This window comes from Schistocerca nitens, chromosome 2 (assembly GCF_023898315.1).
Source record: "Schistocerca nitens isolate TAMUIC-IGC-003100 chromosome 2, iqSchNite1.1, whole genome shotgun sequence".
Classification (NCBI taxonomy): Eukaryota; Metazoa; Arthropoda; class Insecta; order Orthoptera; family Acrididae; genus Schistocerca; species Schistocerca nitens.
The window spans coordinates 730,968,407-730,982,632 of NC_064615.1; positions in this window are offsets into that span (position 1 = coordinate 730,968,407).

A 14,226-nucleotide genomic window follows, 5' to 3' on the forward strand; every position below is an offset into this window, starting at 1 on the left:
CACGGTGTTCTTATTTCAATTTCCAGGAGTGTATTTGTAGTACAGTTTCTGTGTTCTGTGCACCATCGAATTATCGTCTTCGATGTCCCCTAGTGTAAAAAGGATATAGCAATAGCAGCTCTACCGTGAATGTTTTGTGTGTGTACTTAAAGTTGGGTTGTTTTCATTGACCCTTGTTTTTCTGTATGCATAATAAGTTCACCATTCCTTTCAAGGCTTATTACTGGAAGTAGCTTCACTCTAAAACTCTCTTTTCTGTTATCAGTGGTCTTAGATTTCTTGCAATTACTGTGTTTACCGGAAGCAGCTTTCAAGTTGGCACAGTATTCTGCCGCACGGTTACATACAGTAGTTTCCGGTATATGACCAATATGAAAATTTCTCCGATTGGCTGAAAAGACTGTATTTTGCTATTCTGAAAACAGTGCCAATATTTCGACACAGCTCTTGAATGGTCTTCGTTAATTGTGTTTCCAGCGAATAGGTTCCACCGATAAAGAGTAGTTCTGGAATGTCTGAAAAATCTTCATATTCAGAGGTCGTAAGATCGTCGATGGATTGGATGGGAAACATTTGTACCAAAAAGTTCTTGAAAGTAGGAATAACTGGAAGAAGGAAATGACCAGATATGGTGAATAAGTCAGCTATTATTACCTTAAATCCATCTCTCTTCCGAATGCCGCCAGCCGAGGTGGCCGTGCGGTTCTAGGCGCTCCAGTCCGGAGCCGCGCTGTTGCTACGGTCGCAGATTCGAATCCTGCCTCGGGCATGGGTGTGTGTGATGTCCTTAGGTTAAGTTAGGTTTAAGTAGTTCTAAGTTCTAGGGGACTGATGACCACAGCAGTTGAGTCCCATAGTGCTCAGAGCCATTTGAACCATTTCTTCCGAATGCCAAACCATTTGTATGAGTAGCTGCCATGCCCTGAAGAAATATAACTTGTTGCCAAACAACATTTACCACGTCATCGGGCCACAGTTTTTCGCGATTGGTTTGAAGAACATTGTGGATAAGTCGAGCGATTGATTTGGCCACACAGATCGCCCGACATGAATTCCATCGAACATTTATGGAATAGCCGGCCGGTGTGGCCGTGCGGTTCTAGGCGCTTCAGTCCGGAACCGCGTGACCGCTACGGTCGCAGGTTCGAATCCTGCCTCGGGCATGGGTGTGTGTGATGTCCTTAGGTTAGTTAGATTTAAGTAGTTCTAAGTTCTAGGGGACTGATGATCTCAGACGTTAAGTCCCATAGTGCTCAGAACGATTTGAACAATTTATGGAATATAATCGAGAGGTCAGTTCGTGCACAAAATCCTGCGTGGGCAACGCTTTGGCAATTGTGGATGACAGTAGAGGCAGCTTGGCTAAATATTTCTGCAGGGAGCTTCCGTCGACGTGTTGAGTCCATGCCACACTGAGTTACTGCTCTAGGTCGGGCAAAAGTAGGTCCGACACGATATTAGGAGACATCCCATGACTTTTGTCACGTTAGTGTAGGTTCACCTATGTAAGTGATTGGGTCAGTCAGTTCGAAGGCTGGAGGAGGGGACTGGCATACAACTGCGAATAGGAGTAGACCAGTAAAGGACTGCGGTGTTCAAACCACCCTTCGAGTTTGGACCAGCTTCACTCATTTGATATGGAATGTTGCCACGGAGACATTTCTTAAGCAGCCCCTCGACATGGCGATAGATCATCACTACGCAACAATGAGTACACATGTACTCTTAGCCCTTGGGCGCTGATGACCGCGCAGTTGAGCGCCCCGCAAACCAAATATCATCATCATCATCATCATCATCATCATCATCGTCATCATCACCTTAGGCCTGTGCAATTCAGGAATGTGTTGACATAAATATGCTGGTAAAGTACAATATTTTGCTGATGGAAAAATAAGATATCGTGGAAATGACGTGTTTATACCACTGAGTTGGCATTACATTTCTGACCAGTAAAACTGCGCCAACGGCTGGACATTGTGCAACGAACATCAAGTTGACATGACGTGTGCTACATGCTTGGATGCGCGAATGAACAGCGTCTCAAGGCAACCGCGCCGGGTAGTTAGGAATAACGCCATTTGTATTCTCTACATAGCCGGCCGGAGTGGCCATGCGGTTCTAGGCGCTAGAGTCTGGAACTGAGCGACCGCTACGGTCGCAGGTTCGAACCCTGCTTCGGGCACTGATGTGTGTTATGTCCTTAGGTTAGTTATTTTTAATTAGTTCTAAGTTCTAGGCGACTGATGACCTCAGAAGTTAAGTCGCATAGTGCTCAGAGCCATTTTTATTCTCTACATAAGGAAACATTGCGAAACTGGTTTCTGATTAAGGAATTGCATTTGAATGTTGGTTGTTTGTGACAAGATCGTGTTATGTCTTAGTGTGGGGAGGACACTCCTCTACTAACACTTGTCTGAATTCGGCCGCGGCAGGATCGTGGACTATCGGGAATGCTGTTTCCGAATGCGCCGTGCTGCTGCTCAACGTCGGGACCAGTGCTCTGCATAAATGCGAAAACTTTCCTCTGTCTTGCCGCAAAACCACTGTAATTGGGATCCATAGCAAGAGCGATTTAAACGTTTACAAAACACTCTGTAGGGTGCTGTGTTTCCCACTCTCATACAACTGTAAAACAACTCCCAGCTAGATGAGATAGCTTACTGTACACATATTGTGAAACTATATTATCTTATACGATATTGCGGCGCCTTTTATTCCGAATTCCGATGCAACTGCAGCGCCTAAAGCCGTTATGAAATACATTAAATGTATATGCGATTGAGAATGTGAATAACGATCAGCTGTATAGTGGAATGATGACAATATAAATTTGTGCCGGACCGAGACTCGAACCCGGATTTCCCGCTTATTCCGCTTTAGCATTTGGCTATCTGAGCACGAGTCACAGCCGGACCTAATCTTCCATATGTCATCAACTACGTGTCTGCAACTTGTACCCGTAAATCTGTTATGTATATTCCCGCACAGGGGAGGCATTTTTACTTGAAAGTTGCTTGCCCGGTGTCGGCGGATAAATATGCAAGCATGCATGTGGAAATGTGGGTCAGGCCGTGAGTCGTGCTTGAAAGGCGATAGGGTAAGACGACGGCTCGCGATAAGCGGGAAATTCGGGTTCGATGCCCGGTCCGGCACAAATTTTCATTGTTGTCATTCCATAATACACCTGACGCTTATCGCTATTGACAACTGCGAATACATTTAATGCATGTTACTTTTATCCAGGCGCATGTAGCCTTCATGTTAGCGGCATTAGTGTCGGAAGAGCTTTAGGGCAAAACTGCACGGGAATTTGACAGGCCCCTGCCGGAAGCTAATTCCGTAGCTGTAACATTGAGCCACCCACACCTGGTGCAGGAGAAGTCGTGAAAGGTTGCTTCGCAGATATTGTACCATTTGCACCGATGACGTAATTATGCACAGCGGCTTGCTGCTCCTGGAACTGAGCTCTTTGTGTCAACGAAATCAAGTGTGGCACACTTCTGACACGAAGAAATATCAACGTACTCTTTCACGTCAGACTATCATCTACCGCGTTAAGATCGATTCGCGGTGGACTTCTAGCGGAACAGAGGGGAGCATCACCGCCGTATGGAGACGTGTTCTCACCAGACGGAACTTCTGCACAACAGTGATAGTGAGGTTACGAATTATCTGTGACTCAAAAACTCGGAATATAGTGTCAGAAATAACGAAGTAGCGTTGAGAGCAGATTTTGTTAATGTCAAAGCAAAGTTCACAACGAAGGTTCACGATGAAGGTTGTATTGTACATTTTTCACACTGGTGAGAGTCCGCAGCTCGTGGTCTATGGGCTAGCGTTGCTGCCTCTGGATCACGGGGTCCCAGGTTCGGTTCCCGGCCGGGTTGGAGATTTTCTCTGCCCGGGGACTGGTGTTTGTGTTGTCATCATCATTTCGTCATCATCATCATCATTTGTGATCTTGGATTATGAAAAAAAAAATGGACTGTGTAAAAATTGGGAGTTCGTACAAGCGCTGATGACCGCGTAGTTGCTCAACAAACCAATCGTCATCATTATTATCATCACACGGTTGAGAAGCGAAACATAACGAAAAATGACATCCAAATACTGAAAAGCATCGACGTCTAATTTATCGATAAAAATATATAGAAACAAACACGTCAAATAATGTGCAGAAGGAAATACATAGTCTTTTTGCTTTTTCCGTTATATTTGCTTTCTTGCTAAGTAGCATCTAAAGTCAAGAACAATATTTTTCTCCTTCGATAGAGCTGTGTTTTTCAACGTCAAGAATTTTGTGAATGAAACTACTGTCCTGCGCCTTTAGTTTCTTTTATGTTCCTTGCCCGGATGTTGTAAAAGATAAAACATTTCTCGCTTTCAAATAGTTGGCCTCCCGTTTGGAAGAACATTCATAGCAAAAATGTGCGAAGTGTCTCAAAATGAAGCAAACAATAAAGTAAAGATTAAGAAGGCATAATAGCAAAAAATTCGCCACTTTATCATCAGTTAGCGTGGCGAGAATACGCTAACTTCCGATATTAGCACATGACGCCACCTCCTCTTACCAGATTCCAACGTCAAAACTTTCTCCCCGATAATCCCTGATCCTCAAAAAAATGGCTCTGAGCATATGAGACTTACCTGCTGAGGTCATCAGTCACCTAGAACTTAGAACTACTTAAACGTAACTAACCTAGGGACATCACACACATCAATGCCCGAGGCAGGATTCGAACCTGCGACCGTAGCGGTCGCGTGGTTCCAGACTGTAGCGCCTAGAACCGCCTGGCCACTCCGGCCGGCCCCATGATCCTCATGTCCTGTCCGGCCCCATTAACGGTGTATGCAAATGACGCCATTTGAAACGCACTGCAGAATGTTTTTGACGTACAGCGCGAGTCGACGTTCAACAACTGAAGTATGAGACACGGGCAGGGGTGGGCGGAACTGCCGACGCCAGCGTTCGGCGGACCACTCGGCCGCCCTCTATTCAGTGTGGCAGGTTCTAAGGAGGGAGGCCCGCCCACGCCGCGGCGCCGCGACCCGCCGCCGGACCACGCAGCGCCCACCAGTCTCAGCGTGCGACCCGCGTCACCGGCCGGCCGTCTTCGCTGTGCTGTCTGTCTCTCATACTCCACGTCCACACTCCGTTTGGCAGCATCAAACACCTCACCCGGTCTTGTGTCTCTTCGGTCCAACGAGCACACAACATTAATTTACAAGAGCTGCCCTGTTTTTGGTACTCTTTCGCCTGTGCTCATTTACGGAATTTCTTCTAAGCACTGTTCATTAACCCCGGCAATACCAAGGAATTTTCCATAATACGCATTAAGGGGAGGGGGGGGGGGGTACTTTACGCCCACCCGAAAAAAGAAAAAAATTCCTCAATTTTTGCTGAATTATATTAGCTACATACTTTTTTAAGACGTTCTGTTGTGTAAGCAGGTCCTAGAAACTGAAAATTCCTTTAGGCTCACTCTTAGCAACATCAGCACACATTCTGTAACTGGTACTACTGACTTCCTTATCACCACAAAAAATTAAAAATGCTTATTATGTTACTTTTTGTTGACTTTTGCTCTCAACATACTTTTTAAAGAGCTATTGATGTATAAGTAAGGCTCTGAACGTCGTAATCTCGACATTCACTGGGCAAAGTGACCTGCTACTGAGACCTAAAAGTTTGGGTAAAATGGAATGATAAATTGAAAACGTATGTGCAAACTGGTAGCAGGATTCATCAAAAATACTTTTTTTCGAAAATTTTGAAATTTAAAAGTCTGACTAGATTACAATTTTGCAAAAGGTGGGCGTGAAGTATCCCCCCCACCCCGCTCCCCTACTGCAATTGGGAGGGTTAACACCAATTAAGAAGTCTACTTCGTTAAACGTGAAAACGACAGCTTATGACATTTCATAAGTTGCTGGAGAAACGACCTGTTCCTATTGTTTGGAAAAAAACGCCAAATTATTGCCGTTTCACCGAACGAGGTGGCGCAGTGGTTAGCACACTAGACTCGCACTCGGGAGGACGATGGTTCGAATCCGCGTCTGGCAAACCTGATTTAAGTTTTCCGTCATTTCCCTAAATCGCTGGGACCAAACTGCTGAGGTCATCGGTCCATAGGCTTACACACTACTTAAACTAACTTACGTTACGGACAACACACACACACACACACCCATACCTGAGGGAGGACTCTTAATCTCCGATGGGGGGAGCCGGGAACCGTGGCAAGGCGCCTCAAATCGTGCGGCTATCCGCGCGGCTGACGCACTCTAGTAAAGGCCTGTATCGCTGGTGTCAGTCTGTTACAATTTTGGAACACGCTCCATGCGTTCACAAGATTCAGAATCCAGTACGTAGAGGTGCCGCGGTTGATACAGTGTCACTTCAGTTCCAAAAAGCGTTCGATAGATTCCGCGTAGTATATTAGTAAATAAAGGACAACCATAAGGAATCTCAGAACATGTTTCTGATTGGATCCAATATTTCCTAACAAATAGAAGCACGTCTTTATTAACGGAGACAAATCTTCAGATGTCAAAAGTAAGGAAGTGTTATACGGCGTGTTTCACAATGTTTTGCCTATTTCAAATTTTAATAAGGGACAAACTAATCGCGAAATAAAGGTGAACAATTTACAGAAGGTACATCATCTTTTCAGCTGTACTTACGAAACAATACGTCGAACATACGACGACCATTCGCGGCTACACAATACTCGACGCGTTTCACACAGTTTTTGAACCATTTTTGGTAACTGCTGGAGGAATTCTGGAAATTTTATTGCAGATTAAATATTTTAACCGTTGCAAGCTTCTCGACCGGTCGGAGTACACTCTCGCCTTCAAATAACCCAACAGGTAAAAATCTGGAAAGGTTGAATGAGGCGAGTGAGGCGTCCATTGATACAAGCGAGTCTGAAAATTGTGCGGTTACCAAACGCTTCATTATACCTCGTAGTGTTTACAGTGCCTTCGAAAAAATACATGTCGACGGTACCCCGTAATGCCACACTTGCCCATACGGTTACTCGTTCGTCGTGTAACTGCTTCTCTTTCATGACATTCGGATTCTCAGGAGCCCAGCAGCGCTAATTTGATTATTCAGTCCGCCGGTTAAATGGAAATGCGCCTCCTCCGTCAACAAAATGTGATCAGGATCAATTTATTTGTCCTTGATTTTCTCGAGCATCTGATCGGCGAATCTTTTTTCTTTTTTAATGATCTCCGTTGTCTAATTTGTGTATCCCAAGGAATTTGTACGGATGATAATGCGCATCACGCCGGATTGTGGAGTGAGTGGACGCCAGCGAAACGTTCAGCGTATGGGCATGTTTTCGTAACAAACGACGAGGACTTGCCTACGATGTTCTCGGGAGTTCGTATGGTTTTCAGAGTTGCCTTTGGATTCTACGCAGTGGCATTTGCACGAAAGTTTCTTATCCAGTTCAATATTGTCCCACGATCAGGAATTGGATATCGCGGCTGAATCTTGAAATGCTTACGAGAGGCCGGTTGAACGCGCGCGACAGATTAGCCGTAGCGAAAATAGCACTCAATCGCGAACGCAAAATGTTGCTTAGACCAGTACGACATAATTTATAACCTTTATACGGGATGAAGCTTGAAACTCCGCATTACTAATAGACGGCGCCGCCGTCGCTGTAGCTTGTTTTTTAGCGCTCGGTATTCAAATTTGAAATTGTCAGAACATTGTGAAAAACCCTGTAGGTGCATTCATTTCCACACTCTATGAAAATTAATTATTGGATAACATTGGCGGCTCGATAAGACTGTTCGGCGATTATGCGCTTGGTTCTAGAGAAGTCGCAGCACAAGAAAATTGTATCGAAATGAACATGCAGAGGACTGACGTTTGGTGCAAACGTTGGCAGCAGACGCTCAATGTAAACACATGTTACGTATTGCAAATGAATAAGTAACAGTTGCCCGTTGATGAATAATTACACGATTGCCTATCAATCAGTGGATTTCGTCAGGTATCTGCGAGTATCCGTATGCAGTTAAAGTGGAACGACCACATAAAACTAATTGTACGAAAGACAGATGACAGGCAGATGAAAGAATTCTGAAGAAGTGTAGTCTACCCACGAAAGGGGTAGCTTACAGAACCTCGTCCCGATACTTCAGTATTGCTCGTCAGTATGTGACTCGTACCATATAGGATAGAGGAAATACAGAGAATCCAAAGAAGAGCAGCACGTTTCGCCACAGATTCATTATTTTAATAAGCATGAAAAGGTCACCGGGATGCTCACCCAAATTCAGGGGCAGACACTACAAAAGAGACGTTGTGCGCCGCAGCTTTGTTTACTGTTAAAATTTCAAGAACGAATGTTCCTACATTGAATCACACCAGTTATCGTTTCCTAGAACTTGTGTCGTGTGAAAGTCTCTGAAGTCAATATAGGAGAGATTGGAACTCGCGCGGAGGCCAACCAACAATCGTTCTTACGCACCCAATTCGCGATTGGAATGGGGAATGTGACAGTGGTATACAAGATACCCTCCACCACCCATCAGGTAGCTTGCGGACTGTAGACTATTTAGCCTCCCATCAACAGCGAAAATGCTTTTTAATTTGATGCTATGAAAATAATAAATCAATGAAAAGTTTTTTGCGACAAACAATTAAATGCTCAGCTTTCGAAGGGCGTCAGGAAGCTAGGAGGGTGGTGGCTCGTTCCGGTGGTGAGTGACGAGTGAACCACGCCCCTGGCAGACTCGTGCCGGCCTGGGTCGAGCCAAGGTGAGGGAGGAGCTCATTTTCGCGCGCGACTGCGCAGTCAACTTGATTGCCTGCCGCCGGGTACGCTCCTCCGCTACCGTCCACGATGCCCGGCTCCAACTGATTAGTGGCAAACTCGTTACGCACTCTGCTCACCAGGCTCTGCCAGAAACAAAATCTCAGGCCCAGCCACAGCCTCCCGTGCCGCTGGCAGAAACTGGACCAGGGGGCGGCAAACAATTTTAGATCGGCTCCGGATACTGTTGAAAATTTTCATCGAGGTCCAGAAGAAAAACCTCCAGTACTTTATTAATTTTTTTTATTTTTACTCACAAAATAATATGAAATACAATAGATAGCATATTTGCAATTAAAAGTCTAGAGAATGCCGCACTTATAGCACTTATAGTGTCAGTTTTTATTTCAATTTTCACTCACAATATGTGAAATACAATAGATAGGCATATTTGTATTACAAAATCATTGTGAGAAATTGCATTTGCGGTCTTCAGCCTGTTTCTTAAAGTTAGGTTCACGTGGGGAGCAGCTTATGCGGAAAACTCCTTCCAGGTGGGCGCCCGTTAATCTTGGGCGATATTTTTTTTGTCCGAAAATTAATTTTAGACGATGAAATTTCAGAAATATATATGGAGCCAAACATATTTTTCTGGGAGATGTTTACTCCAGAATTCTTCAGCTGATGCAGTTTTACACGTTTGCAATGAAACATCTTCCTGCAAGTCTAGTGTCTCCTTTTGGAGTAAAGGCTTTGAAAGGTAAAACAACTTCGCAGCCCCCTCCGTCCATTCTGCAGCTAGAGAAAACTTCAAAGATTATTTTAAGTATCGCGACAACTTCTCTATCTCTGAAAAGTCTAGGAATATTACTGCAAATTACTTCTTATGATCTAACATAAAATTTAAGAATACTGAAATGTGTATTCCAAAATTATTTTTGTTTTCAAATATTGTTGGACAGTGAAAAAAATATCTTCTTGAAAGATATACAGCTTGCGACGGAAAGAAGACACATTTAGTTCAAATCACACATTAATTTTCCATTTATTTGTAGCTTAGTATTGAGCGCACTTAAATGTTTAAGAATGTCTTTCAGGAAAGCCACAGCAAGCGTACTGCGTTCGTTTGCTAGGAACTCCAAATGGTTTCTTGCTTCTTGTGAATCCAAGTTTTCTCAGAAGCATGTTACTTCTTCTTTTATTTGGCAAAAAAGTGTTATCAAATGACCTTTTCTTAGCCAACGAACATAGTTGTACTGCAGTATGTCACAATGCGCCGAAAAAAACTCTTTGAAGTGTATGCGCTGAAGAGCAGAACTAGTCCTCATAAAATTAATCAACTTATTCAACCTGTCCATCGCTTCTTTCAGAATTATATTAAGTTTTGAACGGAGAGCTGCCTGGCGAATTATGCACTTATAAGATACCTGGAAGAATCCTGGAGATACTAATAGGTATCAGATAGATTATATAATGGTAAGACAGATTTAGGAACCAGGTTTTAAATTGTAAGACATTTCCAGGGGCAGATGTGGATTCTGACCACAATATATTGGTTATGAACTGCAGATTGAAACTGAAGAAACTGCGAAAAGGTGGGAATTTAAGGAGATGGGACCTGGATAAACTGAAAAAACCAGAGGTTGTAGAGAGTTTCAGGGAGAGCATAAGGGAACAATTGACAGGAATGGGGGAAAGAAATACAACAGTAGAAGAAGAATGGGTAGCTCTGAGGGATGAAGTAGTGAAGGCAGCAGAGGATCAAGTAGGTAAAAAGACGAGGGCTAATAGAAATCCTTGGGTAACAGAAGAAATATTGAATTTAATTGATGAAAGGAGAAAATATAAAAATGCAGTAAATGAAGCAGGCAAAAGGGAATACAAACGTCTCAAAAATGAGATCGACAGAAAGTGCAGAATGGCTAAGCAGGGATGGCTAGAGGACAAATGTAAGGATGTAGAGGCTTGTCTCACTAGGGGTAAGATAGATACTGCCTACAGGAAAATTAAAGAGACCTTTGGAGAGAAGAGAACCACTTGTATGAATATCAAGAGCTCAGATGGCAACCCAGTTCTAAGCAAAGATGGGAAGGCAGAAAGGTGGAAGGAGTATATAGAGGGTTTATACAAGGGCGATGTACTTGAGGACAGTATTATGGAAATGGAAGAGGATGTAGATGAAGATGAAATGGGAGATAAGATACTGCGTGAAGAGTTTGACAGAGCAGTGAAAGACCTGAGTCGAAACAAGGCCCCGGGAGTAGACAACATTCCATTAGAACTACTGATGGCCTTGGGAGAGCCAGTCATGACAAAACTCTACCATCTGGTGAGCAAGATGTATGAGACAGGCGAAATACCCACAGACTTCAAGAAGAATATAATAATTCCAATACCAAAGAAAGCAGGTGTTGACAGATGTGAAAATTACCGAACTATCAGTTTAATAAGTCACAGCTGCAAAATACTAACGCGAATTCTTTACAGACGAATGGAAAACCTGGTAGAAGCGGACCTCGGGGAAGATCAGTTTGGATTCCGTAGAAATGTTGGAACACGTGAGACAATACTAACCTTACGACTTGTCTTAGAAGAAAGATTAAGGAAAGGCAAACCTACGTTTCTAGCATTTGTAGACTTAGAGAAAGCTTTTGACAATGTTGACTGGAATACTCTCTTTCAAATTCTGAAGGTGGCAGGGGTAAAATACAGGGAGCGAAAGGCTATTTACAATTTGTACAGAAACCAGATGGCAGTTATAAGAGTCGAGGGATATGAAAGGGAAGCAGTGGTTGGGAAGGGAGTGAGACAGGTTTGTAGCCTCTCCCCGATGTTATTGAATCTGTATACTGAGTAATCAGTAAAGGACACAAGAGAAAAATTCGGAGTAGGTATTAAAATCCATGGAGAAGAAGTAAAAACTTTGAGGTTCGCCGATGACATTGTAATTCTGTCAGAGACAGCAAAGGACTTGGAAGAGCAGTTGAACGGAATGGACAGTGTCTTGAAAGGAGGATATAAGATGAACATCAACAAAAACAAAACGAGGATAATGGAATGTAGTCAAATTAAATCGGGTGATGCTGAGGGGATTAGATTAGGAAATGAGACACTTAAAGTAGTAAAGGAGTTTTGCTATATAGGGAGCAAAATAACTGATAATGGTCGAAGTAGAGAGGATATAAAATGTAGACTGGCAATGGCAAGGAAATCGTTTCTGAAGAAGAGAAATTTGTTAACATCGAGTATAGATTTAAGTGTCAGGAAGTCGTTTCTGAAAGTATTTGTATGGAGTGTAGCCATGTATGGAAGTGAAACATGGACGATAAACAGTTTGGACAAGAAGAGAATAGAAGCTTTCGAAATGTGGTGCTACAGAAGAATGCTGAAGATAAGGTGGGTAGATCACGTAACTAATGAGGAGGTATTGAATAGGATTGGGGAGAAGAGAAGTTTGTGGCTCAACTTGACTAGAAGAAGGGATCGGTTGGTAGGACATGTTTTGAGGCATCAAGGGATCACAAATTTAGCATTGGAGGGCAGCGTGGAGGGTAAAAATCGTAGAGGGAGACCAAGAGATCAATACACTAAGCAGATTCAGAAGTATGTAGGTTGCAGTAGGTACTGGGAGATGAAGAAGCTTGCACAGGATAGAGTAGCATGGAGAGCTGCATCAAACCAGTCTCAGGACTGAAGACCACAACAACAACAACAACAACAAAGATAGCAGTCCAACATTCTTATGTTTGATTCCCTTTACTACTCCTTTTTCGCTTTCTCGCTGGGGCCCCATCAGTTGAAAAAGATACCATTTTATCGTAACTTTATTTTGTCAATGAAGTCATGAAAAGTCTTGAATAAATCTTCTCCGCGTGTCTTGCCTTGAAACGGCTGTATTGCTGGCAATTCTGCCCTAAATTATTTACTTTCAATATCCAAAAATCGTACGAAAACGGACATTTGTTCTTCATCACCAGCGTCGTGTGATTCATCTAGTGCTATGGCGTAGCAAGGCGTTTTCTGCAGATGTTCGAGCAAACTACTTTTACTGTCGGCAGCGAAAATTTCGATTCTTCTTGTATTACTTCTTGCCGAGAATGGAATACCTTGAATTGGGGAAACAAATTCTTTTTTCTCTTCAAAAAGTGCCACGTCAATTCAAACATAAATCTTTTTACGATCTTATAGTCTGAAAATTGCTTCTGGTGTTCACGAAGCGCCCAAAACATACGCATCGCTGCTTCTGCAGATTTTTCTTGCTCGCTCGTAGAGCGAACTAGGCAGGTTTTTTTTTTGTTAAAAAATGTAGCTAGATATTTCTGGAGTTTTTCTTGAAGGGCTTCACTGTCCAGAGGAAAATTTTGATGGAACTGCTGATGAGTTGTTCCGTAGTGTGGCTTTAAATTGGCACTTTTAACAAGAGCGAAAGTTCTGTTCCTGGCCCATAAGGCAGCGTAAAACGACATTGGTCAGTTCACTCAGTCACAAACATCTTATTTTCACTATCAGCTGAACGCCTTTTAGGATCCACGGCGATGCAAAAGAAACGTTATAAGCCTCGATAATAACGAAACGCTCCGTGTGAGATCGCAACAGCTACTGATGAAGCGGCGGTAAAATTTGTGTACTACTTCTTCTTCTTCTTCTTCTTTTTTTTTTAAAAATTACCGGCGCCCGACACAGAGCACGTCCCGACTCACAACAAATGAGCTTCTTCCGTGTCACTAAAGGAGCCGCTTAGTTGTCAAAGATCGCCGAGTGAACTTGCCCAAAGTTTCATGAAGTAGTTTAAACTATCATTCGAGCTACGAGCACAAAAAATTGTTTTTAAGTGAATATGTCTTCTCCGACGTAATAGAGGTTTCAGAGGTTGCCAGAGTCTGAAATAGATTTCTAAAGTTTCCTTGTTCATTAAGTAAAATTCTTGTGTTGCAGTTCGTGTGTACGGAGCTTATATGTGGATCGGCCGGCCAACTTGAACCCTTCCGCCCCCTCTTTTCAGCGCACTCTCCTGCACTGCTCAACATAGCATCTGTGTATTTAATTTTGCCTATAACTAACCATTAAGAATTCTAATTATTCGGCAGTTAATTGTACCCTACTAGAAAAAATTGTAAGGGTGGTGCTCAAACGAATTATTATTTACAAAGAAATACCTTTTCCGATAATCTGAGTACGTAATTTATACTTTCAAAATATTTTTGGCGGGCCAGTTTTTGAGCATCCGCGGTCCGAACCTGGACTGCGGCCCGCCAGATGCCGACCGCTGCCCTAAGTACTCCGTGCAGTACTGAGTTCTGCACGAAACACCTTGCAGCTGCTGCACAAAATACACTGCTGATTATTAATATTTTACAACAGAATATGATAAATAACAAAATTTTACTTACTGTGCTTATACTGTATTGTAGGAATAAAACATAATATTTGTCGGTGGTCTGTTACC